General features: G+C 46.3%; 1 pseudogene; it reads right to left on the reverse strand.

The window, feature by feature from the left end:
• Nucleotides 1-408: 408 nt before the first annotated feature.
• Nucleotides 409-9,921, reverse strand: LOC136303941 (inhibitor of nuclear factor kappa-B kinase subunit beta-like; annotated as a pseudogene).
• Nucleotides 9,922-14,900: the final 4,979 nt, after the last annotated feature.

Genomic DNA, 14,900 nt, shown 5'->3' on the forward strand with positions numbered 1-14,900 from the left:
AATGCTTTTCCTTAATGCAGCTACATGTACATGGATGTACAACTTGTCTTTTCACAGAAGCAACGCCCAACTTCACATGTTTTTCTTTACTCTGTTTCCCCTGACTATAATCCTAAGATCCTTTCTGATTTTTATGCCATTTCCCTGTCTTAATTCTTCAGTGCTGTTAAATGAAGTGCCCCTCTCCAAATGCAGAACCTCCCTGGAGACCTCCCCTGAGTTTTGACGCTCATTTTCACTGTCCACATCCTCCTGCACCCACCTCACCCAGAAGATGAGCTGGAGCATCATTTCTTACAAGATGCTGCAGATTGAGCAGAGTAATTAGTCTCAACAGCAAGTACAGTCCACTTTTTCCTGGTAATTCTTTACAAGTGGGAAGTTCATTCCATTCAATGGAGCTGCGCTTCACCGCTTAGAGAGAGACACAGGCTTTGAACACCCCCGAGTGAAGTGGTTCTGGCATAAACCTTCCTCCTCCTCCTCCTCCTCCTCCTCCTCCTCCTCCTCCTCCTCCTCCTCCTCCTCCTCCTCTATCTGCCCTGACCCCTGCATCCCCTAGGGAATGCCACATGCCAGTGCTGTGTGATCCTCCCTCTCGAGGCTGATTAGCCAGAGCTGGAGAGTTCAGGGAGATGAGAGCTTCGGCATCCTCCTGCTGACCTTTGATCGCCGGCGGCTGCCAGTGCTCCCAATTAGCCTGCAAACGCTGCCTCCAGCTCACAAACACTTTAAAAAATGAAGTTTGACGAAAAGCCACCTGCCTTGCCTTTCTTCAACCCTCTCTGCCATATCAAAGCCTTTGAGAGTATCTGAGGACAACTTTTATAGCCGAGAAGGGCCCATTTGAGCAGCGTCTCATTAGTGCCGTGTCTGTGCGGCACACAGAGCCGCAGAGCATCCATCAGCCCACTTAGCAGGAGCACTCCTGAATACCAGCAGGCATGTTAGGCTGGGAAGTTACCTCTGAGGGAGCCACCAAAGGGCTTTTCAAGCAGAAAGGTCATCCAGCTCATCTGCTTCTCGGGGAGCTGATTAGAGCCGGTGCATTTCAGGGGCCGTGGCACCCCGCAGCAAGTCCATTCCCTGGCTCTTTTTTCTCTCTTTGCTCACAGGAGTGATCTGCAGCTCGTCAGAGGGGGCTCAGTGGGGGAGGACAGCAGCAGCACTTATTTTAATAAATAGCATTCATGAGCTGGCTTTCCAGGCTGCAGCTTGGTGAGGGATGTGATGAACATTGGGAGGGGAGATTGAGAGAGACGCTGGCACAGGGTGCCCAGGGAAGCTGTGGCTGTCCCACCCCTGGAAGTGTCCAAGGCCAGGTTGGACAAGGCTTGGAGCAACCTGGCATAGTGGAAGGCGTCCCTGCCCATGGCAGGGGGGTGGCACTGGATGAGCTTTAAGATTCTGCAGGATAAGGCTGGTTGTGCCTCCTTGATCTTCTCTTTGATAAGTCAATATTTAAAACATCAGCAGGGCTGTTACCCTGAGCAGTGATTCCAGCCTAAGGCCTGAGTTGGGAAGGTCCCAGGTTTCTGGCAGGCCTGGTGTATTTCAAGGTGTGTTTCTGCATTGAGGAGGTTTTGGGGCAGTTCTGCTCAGTTTCAGTGTATTTTCCAGGACTGGCTGCACTCCCGACTCTAAGGAATCACAGCAGACCTGCTCCAGCTGCTGCTCAGGTCAAGGTCCCTACAAAGGAGAAATCATCACCAATGTGTTTGCACAATAGTTAGGAAAAGCATTTGCACTGGGAAAACAGAAGGAATATCTTTAGCTGTTACTTCTGCAATTTAACATGATTGTTAGAGACATCTGATGAAAATAGTGCCAGAAACATTGGCAAGCCCCTCTCTCTCAAAAACCAAAATGCATCACAGCATTGACCAGTACAGCTGGCGGTGTACTTCCAAGTGAGCCCAACCATCTCAGATTAAAGGAAGAAAACCAAAAAACCACTTTTGTTACTGAGGCTGGGGGAAGTGAAGCCATACATGATACCCAGTTTTCATATGGAAGATCTGAAAGCCCCAGGAAGTCTTAACTACCAAGTAAACTAAGGCTGCTGACAATGCAAGCTGAACACAAAGTGTAAAATATGAGAAACCCTGTGGGCCATTATTTCACAAAGCAGGAAGACTAGCTTTGTAGTGGTGGCATTAGCAGCCGAAGAACTCCAGACTTTGCCTCACCTTTTTCTTACAGATTCTGATACACTGAATGTTCCAGAAGGGACTTGCAGCAGCAGTTGACCTGAGCTACCAAGACGGGATGTGTTCACGCTCTCTGGACTGCCAGTAACAGGACCACGCACTTTACTCTGTAGAAAACACAGAATATTCAGAGTGCAATTGTTCCCACTAGTTTTCAGCAGCCGGGAATATGAGACAACCTGGAACTTGGCTTTAATACTGATTCAAAATAAAGAAAAGAACCATAGGATACACTCAATTTACTAATGTTTCAGTAGCCTGTGCTACAAACCATATTCTCAGGTTAAAGGGGAGTTCTTATTTTACTTACACAAGCAATTTTCAGCAAGTTCCACAGTTCTTTCTGTCGTTTCTCCTGAAGCCTAACAACTGTTTCCTCATCTTCACTCATCAGATTCATCACTTTCTCCACTCTGGGGAACAATTCCAATGCCTTCTGTTTGCAAACTACAGTTTTACTATTAAAAAAATAAAAACTAATCAGATCACACATGGGCCACTGCAGTAGGAGAACAGTTCTGAAGTTAATTATTTTCTGTTAACACTGCAAGATCTCAAGAGCCATATGCAATGAGTTTTAAACCTTCTCTTGCTGGAAGAGAAAATACCTTCTCTCAACTCTGAATAAAATGTGCAAAGCTCACCTGAGCTGAGCATAAATGACTCAAACTTCTTTTTCAAAGGTCTGGATTGCCTGTAGAAGCAGTCGTACTATTTCCTGGCTGTCACCGCCTCTCCTCTGATCTGGAATGAGAGCCAATATTACACAGAAAGGTCGGTTTATAGGACAGAGTGAGAAGATTCTTAGCGGCTCATTTCCACTACTGCTTTAATCCTGAAACAGCCAAAGTTCAGGATATGCAAGTTTGAGTGGGATGAATTACACTGAATTTTAGCCACCTTCTTCAAAATTTAAAGAACTTGAAAAGGAGAGTTGGGACTGTATCAAAGGAACAGTTGTGTCTTTCATCCTTTCTACCCAGAAAGGTTGGTTGTTGCTTGTGGCAACAGCCTGCTCTGAGAAGAGCTCCAGAGGAGTTTCGAGAACAGCTCACAAAGCACCAAGAAAGGAAGGCTGGCCTAGTGTGAAACTGACTCCCTGACTTCCCTCTCGAGAAAAGGCAATCCAGGAGAGCCCATGTGCTGCTAGTGTCTGGGCAGGCCTAGAAGTCAGATAGTTTTCTCAATGATCGTTACTACACCTCCAAAGTTACACACAAAGCAAGCTGACCTTGAGCTAAAGCGTCTTTTACCTCTTGGCTTCTCTCTGAGTCTTCAGTACAGCTCTCTGGCTTGTTCTTCTCTAGAAGAAAAAAGCAGGAAAGAAAAGGATTTCCAAAGAACCAAAACATGGAACAAATAGTTTGAGAACTCAAATCTTTTCTATACCTGTCTGCCATTTCAGAACAATGACAGATGAGTCAAAAAACATCTTTAGTGTTAAAGTGCTCCCAGTCCCCCACAATTTGGGTGGAAGAAACAGCCCTTTCACTGTCCTTTAGTGAGTAAGCTTAGCCAGAAACACTCCTGCATCTGAAGCTCAAGGTAGTTCAACTCACAAATCCTCCAGTGTTCCTCCTTGTTTACGACCTAGCGGGCTTCTCTGCAGGTCCACGATGTCTGTCTGCAGGGCCATCATCCTCTTCACGACCTGCTCCACATCATCTTCCTGAAAGCAGGGTAGAACATAAGCAACACAACAGTCTCATACCTAGAGACACTACCACTCACACTCACACTGGTTCTTCCTTTCTCATTCTTATCTCTAAACAAACCAACAAGATGCAAACAGCAGCCTTGGCCAAAGACAAACGAGTCGTTTCAATTCAAGGAAATTCCAAGATGTTTCTGGGGCTTAGCCAAGATCTCCCGTTTCCCCTTAAGCCTTACAACAGAACGAGCTTCATGTAGTACTAATAATGCACAAAAATTGTGCCACACAAACCGAGGCAATGTGAAATCTGACATCAGTGCAGATACAAGGGGCTTCTATTTAAGGCAGGGACAATGAAGCTAAAGGGGGAGGAGGGGAGAGATAACAAAAAACAAACCTCTTTATGATTAGCAGTTAGATTTAGAAACATACCCGCCCACAAAGTTCCACAGCTTGCTCCATCTCTTTCCAGGCAAACAGCAGCTTCTCAGAAGCTACAGGAATCAAAGAAGAGTGACTGGCTTTCTCAGGTTCACAGAGAAGGAGGCAGGTGTTTTTGTGAGGAGAAGAGTCATGAAAAGACCCGTTTTCCAGATGCTATACTCACTAACTCCAAACTCAATCTGCTCTTCATAATTTTCCAGGTCAATTTGGATGCTTGTTTTAAAGAAGTCCAGCTTTGCTTCCAGCTGCTGAGAAAGGGAGGCCATAGAATTCTTCATCTTCCAGAGGGTACTATTGTAACGCAACAGATTCATCCTGCAAGGACAAGAAGGTCCTATTAGCCTCTGAAAGTAGAAATCCACCAGGCTTTCATTTACATCCAAAACAGATACTTGAGACAGTGGTGAGGACAAATGCAGTTGTGCCAAAGGGCTAACTCTCCACTTCTCATGAATTGCATACAGCTCCAATCACGGGCTTCCCCATTCCAACAGGGTCCCATTTCTGTCTTCCCTTCCACCAGCGCACAAAGACAGAGATAAGTATTGTGGAGAAACGGCCACGGTACATGGCTGCTCGCTGCCCCTGCTGAAGCCGATTACAGTCCTCTTTCAGCATCCGCATCGTCTGCCAGATCTGACCCCACACTTTGCGCAACTGGAAAAAGTGGAGATTCTTCTTTGGATCCTGAACTGAAAACAGAGGAGGTGGGAGAAAGGGAAATGGTCATATCAGCGTGAAGCAGGAATACTGTGTTACCACAAAACAGACCAAAACACTGCTCCTTTGAGGGGCATGTTACTGCCTGCAAAGCCTAGAGCTGGATAACCCCTGTGCAGCTCCCCTAGCATGTCAAAATCAAACACCTCCCTTTTTTAGTTATTCTGATAAACTGAATGAATGACAGTCCATTTTACTGCTTCTTCAGTCCCAATACGCAAAAGCTCCCTCTACTCTTTGTGCACGATACAGACCACAAAACACAGACGCCCCTCTCAACACTGACCCCGCCCCGCCCTTCATATTCATGCCAGAGGAGTCCTTACGGATGCAGTCAACACTTTCTGGATGAGGACGCAAGGCCACCTGAGCCTCAGGAAATTTTCTTGTTATCAAAGAGGAAGAGAAGGTCTGTGTCTGTTGCTGCAGTATCATTCACCTGCAGAAGACAAAAGACCCAACCAGGTTTTCTTGGGAAGAGCAAGCCTTGGCAACACCACAAACAGAAGAGTCCTCCTCAACCAAACACAGAGCACCAAAGGCAACAGGCTGCCTACGCTACAGTGGCTGTTAGGTCTGTGAGGTTACCATGACAAAAGCATGCCACAACAGCAGGGAGTGCTGTGATCCCAAAGCGAGTGCAGTGACTTCTGATTCACTCAAACTTAAGAAAGGGAATACCGAGACTCACCTTGCCATCAGCTGTATGTTTAGTGACCAACTTCTGAGAAAACAATTCAAGTCCTGCTTCCTGCACTAGTTCCTCGTCCTCTTCTGGAATTCCTGTATCTGACTGAATCCTGGCCTTCACACTCTGCAGAGTCTCTTCCTCCGTCACAGGGTAGGTGTGCACAGTTCCCGTAACCATGTCCAAAACGTGAAGCAACTACCAGAAGAGTAGCATGGCATGAGAAAGGCTGAAGATACATTGGTCATCTTAGAGCAGAGATTGAGGGACCGAAAAAATGACCACCAAGAAACTCTTCAAAGCACTTGGCAGAATCAAGAAGTCACTTTACAGCTACTTCCTAACATTATGGCAAAGTTCTTGTCCTCCATCAAGTGGAAGAGAGGCCACATGGCAGTTAAATACCTGTAGAATCCTCTCTCAGAATATGGAACCAAGCATGCACAGAAGCTATTCGCTACTCCCAACAAGCTCAGGGAGTATTTGTCCTCAAAGAAGCAAGAGGAAAGCACCTGTCACTAACGGTCAGGAGACAGTTCTATGAGTTTCTGCCTCACTCTTCCTCCTAAGTCTAGGATTCAGAGGCTCAGGAAACTGCTCTCTGGAAAACTTTTTAGGCTAATACAGACATATTGCTTACCTTCAAGTTCAAAATGTCATCCAATGCTTTGAAACACCCATTGGGTCCATAGGTAGGATCTGTACCTCTCTGACGTGGGTGCCACATTAACATGAGTTGCGGCCATTTCTCCAGCCTCCCAGACAAAACACTGAGCAACAAAAACCAGGAGATCAGAAAAGGTAAAAGTTCATTGGCAGTAACTATACGGCCTGTTCTGTGTGGGAGGACTGACAAAACTGCCCCCCTCCTTCTCCCTCCAGCACTCCACCTCTCCCCATCACAAACGCAGCGTTTAGAAGGCAGAAACCAAGACTACACAAGTCTGACAAGCGACAGTAGTACTGCCTGTGTCACGCACTCAGTGTATTCACAGATTAACACAGTAAGGCATACAACACAAACTTGGTCCTTTTGCAGAAGAATCAGTTTATCTCAGCACAGCAATTTCTAGTACTCACCTGTTTAGATTGTTGGGGCAGGGCAAACTGCTAGAAAACTTGACTTCTCCGGATAAGTCTTCTGAAACAACAATATCCAGCTCACTCTTCTGACGCACTTTTGCATGCCTAATGTGAGCGAGTACAATGGTGAAAAAATTGCCCGCCTTTCCCAGCCTGCATGCTAGTAGGCTCTTAAAAGCTACTCTTGACATATAATACAGATGCCACTTTGGTTTCTGTTACCTGCCCTGCGGGAGTCAGCCCTTATCCCATAGAGCAAGTCTCAGGAATGCTGAACTTGCTCAGGTGAGTCAAGCCCCTGTGAAAGGGGTCACTTTCCAAAAGGGCAAGAAACATAGGGATATTATCCTCAGAATCAAGGGACCACACTTCTGCTTCCTGTAAACAGGAAAGTCACATCATGCCCACTTACCACCCAGCCACGGTTCACTCACCATTGCACTGGCTGCCAGTTGGGTAGGAATGGTCGGAAGCCTGTAATGCACTCAAAGGCAAGCGTGCCAAAGCTCCAGGAATCCACTGTCACCCTATACTTCTGCTGTTCCAGCAGCTCTGGAGCCTGATACAGTTTACACGCATGAGACAAAGCCAGATGGCTTTGGCCAGAAAGCTCTTAGCTTTCTCTGTCCCTTAACATCTCATTAACATTTGTACAAATAATTAAACACATTACTGAACACTGCCTCTCACGGGCTTTAAGACCCTCCTGGAGTGAGTAGCATAGGTTACTGGCACTCCTGCTTATTTATAACAGATGCAGGTAGCACAAAACCCAGTCTCAGCAAAACCCAGTGTCAGCAAAAAAGCAGTCACCTTTGCTAGCTTCAGCACCACAAACGCACCCCATACCGTGCAAGTACCTAATCCCAGCCCAAAGCTTGGTAACAGTTAATTCTATCCCTCTAGAAAGCAGTAGCTGCTCTTCTAGCTGAATTCCTTTCTTACCAAGTACTGCAGAGTCCCAACAAAGGATGTGCACAGGCTCCCCTGATCCAACTCCTTAGCATAACCAAGGTCAATGATTTTGTGTATTAACTGAAACACACAACAGAGAATAAGAATGCCAGACTGAAGTCCTGTTAAAAGCACATCATACAGCAGAAAGAAAAGGTCTGGCTCTTCAAAGCTATGCAGGAAAGGTGCCAGTGAAGAGATAGAAGCAGAAATGGGAGGCCACTGTAGATTTCTAAAACCACAATAAATTTGAAGGTGTTGGAGCACACTTAGCAGTTACGCCTCTAGCTCCTTCCGATCTTTGGTCAATCAGTACAGTCTGCTTCTTTCCTTAATAGTTGAAAGTCAAAATGTCAGGTGTTAACAGACGTCTAATACAACGTCTCACCTCAGCTGCACACAGAATACTATGTGACAGTGACCTGAGACAGGTGTTATCCTGGGCTGAGTGCTCTTGCAGAGGGACCACGTAACTGCATGAAGCACATGCAGGTTCCTTGTAAGTTTACTTGTCTGTGCAGGTAGAGACGTCTGCTTCCTGCTTACCCTTTGCTCTCCTTGCTGCAGCACAATATTCTCTGGCTTCAAGTCTCTATGGATGACCCTGTTCTCATGAAGGTATCTGAGAGCAGAAGCTGAGACAGAAAAAGCCAGTTGTTAGAGCTAAGTAACAGTACCTAGCATGAGCTCAGTAAGGATTCATCTATTCTATCTAGTAATAAGCATGGCTTTCACATCAGACCTTGTACAATCAAACATACAATGAAACACTGAGTGTAAGGGGTAAAGTCAGCACCATAGAACTCTGGACACAAATTGAGTTCTCTCTCTGGATGTTCCCTCACATCCTTCCTGTAAACTGTAGTAATGCTGGCTAGCTTCCAGTAGGCAAGAACCTCCCCAGACTCCCAACACTTTTGGGAGATGATCAAGATCATAAAAGGTCAGTCTGAAATGAAGTCACTAAGGTCACTACTGTATATCCGGAGAGTGGATTCAGGACTAAAAGGGTTTCCATAGTTCAGACAACTGAAGGTACTGCCACCACTTACCAATGTGAGATAACAAGATAAGAATAGCTTCTTCCCGCAAGCCACAGCAATTCTCCAGCTGGTTCAGGTACTGCAAGTAAGGAACACAGAATGTAGTCTTTCCCTTCTCTATCCCGAGTGAACTCCAGAGTTCCACAAATTCTCAGGGATGCAAGAAGTTTCAGCAACAGCAATTAAATTCTCCAGAAGCACAAAACTCTATGGACTGTGACCTGCGGTAGCAGCAATTACAGCTTTGTGCCTTGGTTTAATTGCATGGGAAAGAAGATGAAAGAAGTCACTGTCATCCCGTTTTCATCCTCCTATTTGTTCCATCCCTCTTTGCCTGACACTATCAACTCCAATCTGAGGCCTAAGGTCTGTGTTTTAGCTATGGGCAGATTATAGCAAAGGTCAGAAAAGCCTTAGGATTAGAACTACCATGTGTTATCTCTTCCTATGACAGACAAGAGTTCATCACTTTCAGGAAGGGTACAGCCTACAGATGCACCTACCCCACAATGGTCTTGGCCATACTAAAATACTGTTGCACATCCCCTACACTTGCCCTCATTCTCTAGGTGAAAACTACTCACAGTGTCACTTGCACCTAAAAAAATACAAAGCACTTAAGTCTTCAAAAGCTGAACATAATACCAAGGACCAAGCCACCAACACTTGTTGATGCCATGACTAGAAATAGGAAACATCAGGGTATGAAAGCAAAGGTTTGAAGGGAAAACTTCAGTAGAAAACCTAGGACCAGATCAGAAGGTGATCCATTCCTGGGTTACCATCCTAGGGACCGCACCTTGCGGAGGTCTCCACCTTGGCAGTACTCCATGGCCAACAATGGCAAGTCATTTGGTGCGAGCTTCTGCATCCCTTCAGGGACATCGCGGGCAGCCACCACATTGGGATGGTTCAGTCTGTAGAACAAAAATTAGGCAAGTATACATGATGTTCTGAAACTGCTATACACTTTCATGTGCTCGTGGTCACCACGCAAAGCCCAACATGGTCACAAATGCTTTGAGAAATTGAGTTAGTGAATTCTAAAGGTTTCCATCTTTCACGGATCTAGACTCATTTTAACTCCTGGCACTTCATACGGAAGACAGCGTGTTTCTTCAACATGTATGCATTACAGATCTGTCTAGAAGCTACAGCAACGAGCCCTGCACAGGAGTGCAAGGGAGTCTGTTGCTACCGTCCAGAAAAGACCCAAACTGCAATGAGACTGCTGCAGCCGAAAATGTTAATCCAACACCCCAAGGGACTGCCGCAGCACAGACGTTAAGTCAGGCAAAGCGGCGGCTCTAGGTAGCAGCGTTGTTGTAGCGCTGAGGGCACGGCAGACGAGCCGAAGACGGCAGTGTGAGACCCAAGAGGAATAGGAATAGGAATAGAAAATAGAAACTTTTAGAGCCCCAAAATCCCCCACAATTCACCCAAAATGCCCCAAAAATGACCCCAAAAAATTCCCACTAAAAATCGAGATTTCAGAGCCCCAAAATCCCAAAAAATGACCCCAAAATCCCGACTGAAAACTGAGATTTTTTTAAGCCCCAAAATCCCTCAAAATCACCCCAAAATTCCCACCCAAAATTCCCACTAAAATTGAGATTTTTTAGAGCCCAAAAATCCCCAAAATTCACCCCAAAATTTCCTGCTGAAAGTGGAAATTTTTAAAGCCCCAAAATCCGCAAAATTCCCCCCAAAATTCCCACCTAAAATCCCTCAAAAAACCCCAAAATTCCCACTAAAAATTGGGATTTTTAGAGCCCCCAAAATCCCAAAAATTCACCCAGAAATTGGAATTTTTAAAGTCCCAAAATCCCCTAAATTCACCCCAAAATTCCCACTAAAAATTGGAACTTTTAGAGCCCCCAAATCCCCCAAAATTCACCCAAAATGCCCCAAAAATGACCCCAAAAATTCCCATTAAAAATCGGGATTTCAGAGCCCCAAAATCCCAAAAATTGACCTAAAAATTCGCCCCAAAAATCAGGATTTCAGAGCCCCAAAATCCCCAAAAATGACCCCAAAGTTCTGATTGAAAAATGGGATTTTTGAAGCCCCAAAATTACCCAAATTCACCCCAAAATTCCCACCCAAAATCCCCCAAAATTCTCACTAAAATTGAGATTTTTGGAGGCCCCAAATCCCCAAAAATGACCCCAAAATTCCCACTAAAAATTGGAATTTTTAGGAGCCCCAAAATCCCCAAAATTCACCCAAAAATTGGAATTTTTGAAGTCCCAAAACCCCCAAAATTCACCCAAAAATTCCCACTAAAAATTTGGATTTTTAAAGCCCCCAAATCCCCCAAATTCACCCAAAATTCCGACTGAAAATTGGGATTTTTGATGCCCCAAAATCCCCAAAATTCTCCCCAAAAATCCCAAAAAACCCCCAAACCCCCTCCCAGTACAAACCAGTAAAGAAAAACCCCAAACCAGTATAAACCAGTACAAACCAGTCACCTCAAATCCCTTCCCAGTTCATCCCACTTCATCCCAGTGACCCCTAAACCCTGTCCCAGTACAAACCAGTAAGGAAAACCCCCAAACCAGTACAAACCAGTATAACCCAGTACAAACCAGTAGAAACCAGTATAAACCAGTAACTCCCAGTATCCCCCAGCGCCGGGCCCTGGCCCTGAGCCGCTCCCTGGAGGCCACCGAGCATCGAGAGATCCCAGTTCAAACCAGTACGGACAGGTGAGGGCACTGGGACGGGGACTGGGGGTCACTGGTTTATACTGGGATGGACTGGGACTGGGTTTGGGGTCACTGGTTTATACTGGGATGGACTGGGAGTGGGTTTGGGGTCACTGGTTTATACTGGGATGGACTGGGAGTGGGTTTGGGGGTTACTGGTTTATTCTGGTTTATACTGGTTTCGGGGTTTCTGGGCCTGGTGTAACCTTTGCCCCTCCCCCCACAGGTGAACCGCTTACGCCCTTTGTCAGGCCACGCCCCCTTCCCTTATATGGAGCGACAAGGGCAGGACAAACTGGGCGGGGCCTGGGGGTTACTGGGTTGTACTGGGAGGGAGTGGGAGGGGCCAACGCGGCTCTGACCCCGCCCACCGCGCCGAGATGCAAATTTATGTAAATGAGAGCACAAATAAACGCGAATGACATCACTTACCACAGGGACTGGGAGTTGCTGGTTTGTACTGGGAGGGGCCTGGGCGTGGCTCTGACCCCACCCACCTCACTGATGCGCCAGCCTTATGTAAATTTATGCAAATGAGAGGCAAAATAAATGCGGGGTGACGTCAATTGTACACCGAGGAGCAAAGCGGCGCCGGGGGAATGATGGGATAAACTGAGGCACAGAGCGGCGCAGGGCATGACGGGATACACCGAGGCGCAAAGTGGCACTGCAGGGAATGACGGGATACACCGAGGCACAGAGTGCCGCAGGGCATGACGGGATACACCGAGGCGCAAAGCGGCGCCGCAGGGCATGACGGGATATACCGAGGTGTAATTCGGCGCGGGGCATGACGGGATACACCGAGGCGCAAAGCGGCGCGGGGCATGACGGGATACACCGAGGCGCAAAGTGGCGCCGCAGGGCATGACGGGATACACCGAGGCGCAAAGGGGCACCACGGGGAATGACGGGATACACCGAGGCGCAAAGCGGCGTGGGGCATGACGGGATACACCGAGGCCCCAAATGACCCCAAAATTGTCCCGAATTTCCCCCCCAAAAAATCCGCCCCAAATTTCCCCAAAAATCCCCAAAATTCCCCTCAAATTTCCCCAAAATGTAAAAAAATTCCCAAAATTTCCTCAAAAGTCACAAAATATTCCCAAAATTTCTTCAAAAATCCCCCAAAATTCTTCAAAATTCCACAAATATCTCCCCCCAAATTGTCCCCAAATCCCCCCCAAATCGACCAAAATTCTCCCGAAATTCCCCCCAAAAACAGCCCACAAAAATTCCCAAAATTTCCTCAAAAATTCCCCAAATTTTACCAAAATCCAAAAAAATTTCCCAAAATTTTGTCAAAAATCCCCCCAAATTCCCCAAAATTCTCAAAAATTTTTTCAAAAATCCTCCAAATTCTCCCAAATTTCACCAAAATCTAAAAAAAATCCCAAAATTTCTGCAAAAATCCCCCCAAATTCCCAAAATTTCCCTCCCTAATCACCCAAAATTTCCCCCGATATGACCCAAAATGGTCCAAAAATTCCCAGGATTTCACCATTCCTTCTTTGAATTCCTCCGAATCCCCCGGATTTCCCCCTAAAATTCCCAAATTTTCCCAAAATTCCCCCAAATAACCCCGAAATTTCCAGAAAAAAAACCCAAATTTCCCCCCAAAAGTCCCAAATTTTTTCCCAAATTCCTCCCAAAATCCCCCAAAATTTCCCCCCAAATCCCCTGAATTTTCCCAAAATCCCCAAAATTCCCCCAATTTTTTCCAAATTACCCAAATTTTCCCCCAAATTCTCCCAAATTTCCCAAAAAATTCCCCCAAATTTGCCCCAAAATGACCCGAAATCATCAAAATTCTCCCAAAATTCCTTCAAAACTCTCCAAAATTCCCCCAAATTTTCCCAAAATCCGCCAAATTCTCTCCCTGCACAGCGCCCACTGGTGGCCCTCGAGGTTGGAAAGTTTTGGGGGAAAAAACCCGAAATTTGGGGTGAAAATTCGAGAATTTGGGGGAAATTTGGGATTTTTGGGGTCGTTTTTAGGGGAATTCTGGGGGGAAAATGGAGGATTTGGAAAATCTGGGAGAATTTTGGGGAAATTTTGGGAGATTTGGGGTGAAAATTGGGAATTTGGGGATTTTGGGGGGAATTTTTAGGTGATTTTGGGGGAAAATCGGGAAAATTTTGGGATTTTTTGATGGTTTGGGGTCATTTTTAAGGGGATTTTTGGGGAAAATTTGAAGGAAAGCCCCCAAAATTTGGGAAAATTGGGAAAAAAAATGGGAACATTTGGGGGGATTTGAAAGATTTGGGAATTTTTGTGGAAAATTTTGGGGAATTTTGGGGGAATTTTTTGAGGATTCCGTGGGAAACTTTCGGAATATTAAAAAAAATTGGGAAAAATTGAGAAAAATTGGGAAAAAATTGGGAAAAATCGGGAAAAATTGGGAAAAAAATTGGGAAAAATGGGGAAAAATTGGGAAAAATTGGGAATTCTGGGGGAAAATTTTGGAAATTTTTTCGAGGAAAAAAATTGGAATTTTTGGGGGGGGGAAATTTGGTGTTTTTGGGAAATTTGGGGATTTTTGTGGGAATTTTGAGGGATCCCCCCTCTGCCCCATAGATCCCGAATCCCAAACCCCGCCCCACAGATCCCATCCCCGCCCCCCAGATGGCTCCTGCCCCACAGATTGTCCCGCCCCCGTCTCTGCCCCACAGGAGCCGCTGGAGCCGCCCCACAGGATCCGGCGCCCCCCGAGTGACCTCCTGAGCAACCCCTGCCACGGTGAGCCCCACGGCTGAGCCCTGACCCACGGATCTGTGACCCACGGCTGAGCCCTGACCCACAGAGCCCGGACCCACAGAGCCCTGCCCCACAGATCCCTGCCTTGCCAGGGGCCGGGGCTCAGGCCTTGGCCTTTTGGATTCATGGAACACATCCAGGTTTGCTCAGCACCAGAGACACCTTTGCCTTGTCTGTCCCCACCTGTCATCAGTGCCTGCAGTGATGGAACCTGGGGACACTTTCTCCATTGGGTCTCTCTGTGTGTCCCATTAAAACTGCAAAAAACTTCAGTGTTTTAATTTACCTTTGAGTTCTTGAGAAGTTTTTGGAACACTCTTTCAGGGACAGAGTTGAATGGAAACACCAAATCCACGGGAGGGTCATTCAAGTCCTTGGGCTGTTTCTGTGCTGCTGAGCTGGGCCGGGCTCCTGGCACAGAGGCAGCTCCTGGCAACAAAGGAAACTTTTAGAAAGACATTTCCCCTGAGGAGAAATCCTCCTTCAGATGGGTCACCTGTATCATTTGAAATGTAGACTCAGAGTGAAAGTTTACAGTGGCATAACAACCTTTTCTGTTCCTTTCTCATTAATTGTTAACCCTCTCCTTTTTGTTTGTTTTGGTTCATTTTGCTTTTAACAGTAGAGAACATCATT

This window comes from Chamaea fasciata, unplaced genomic scaffold, assembly GCF_029207755.1.
Source record: "Chamaea fasciata isolate MVZ Bird 193981 ecotype frontalis unplaced genomic scaffold, bChaFas1.0.hap1 SCAF_44, whole genome shotgun sequence".
In the NCBI taxonomy this organism is placed as follows: Eukaryota; Metazoa; Chordata; class Aves; order Passeriformes; family Sylviidae; genus Chamaea; species Chamaea fasciata.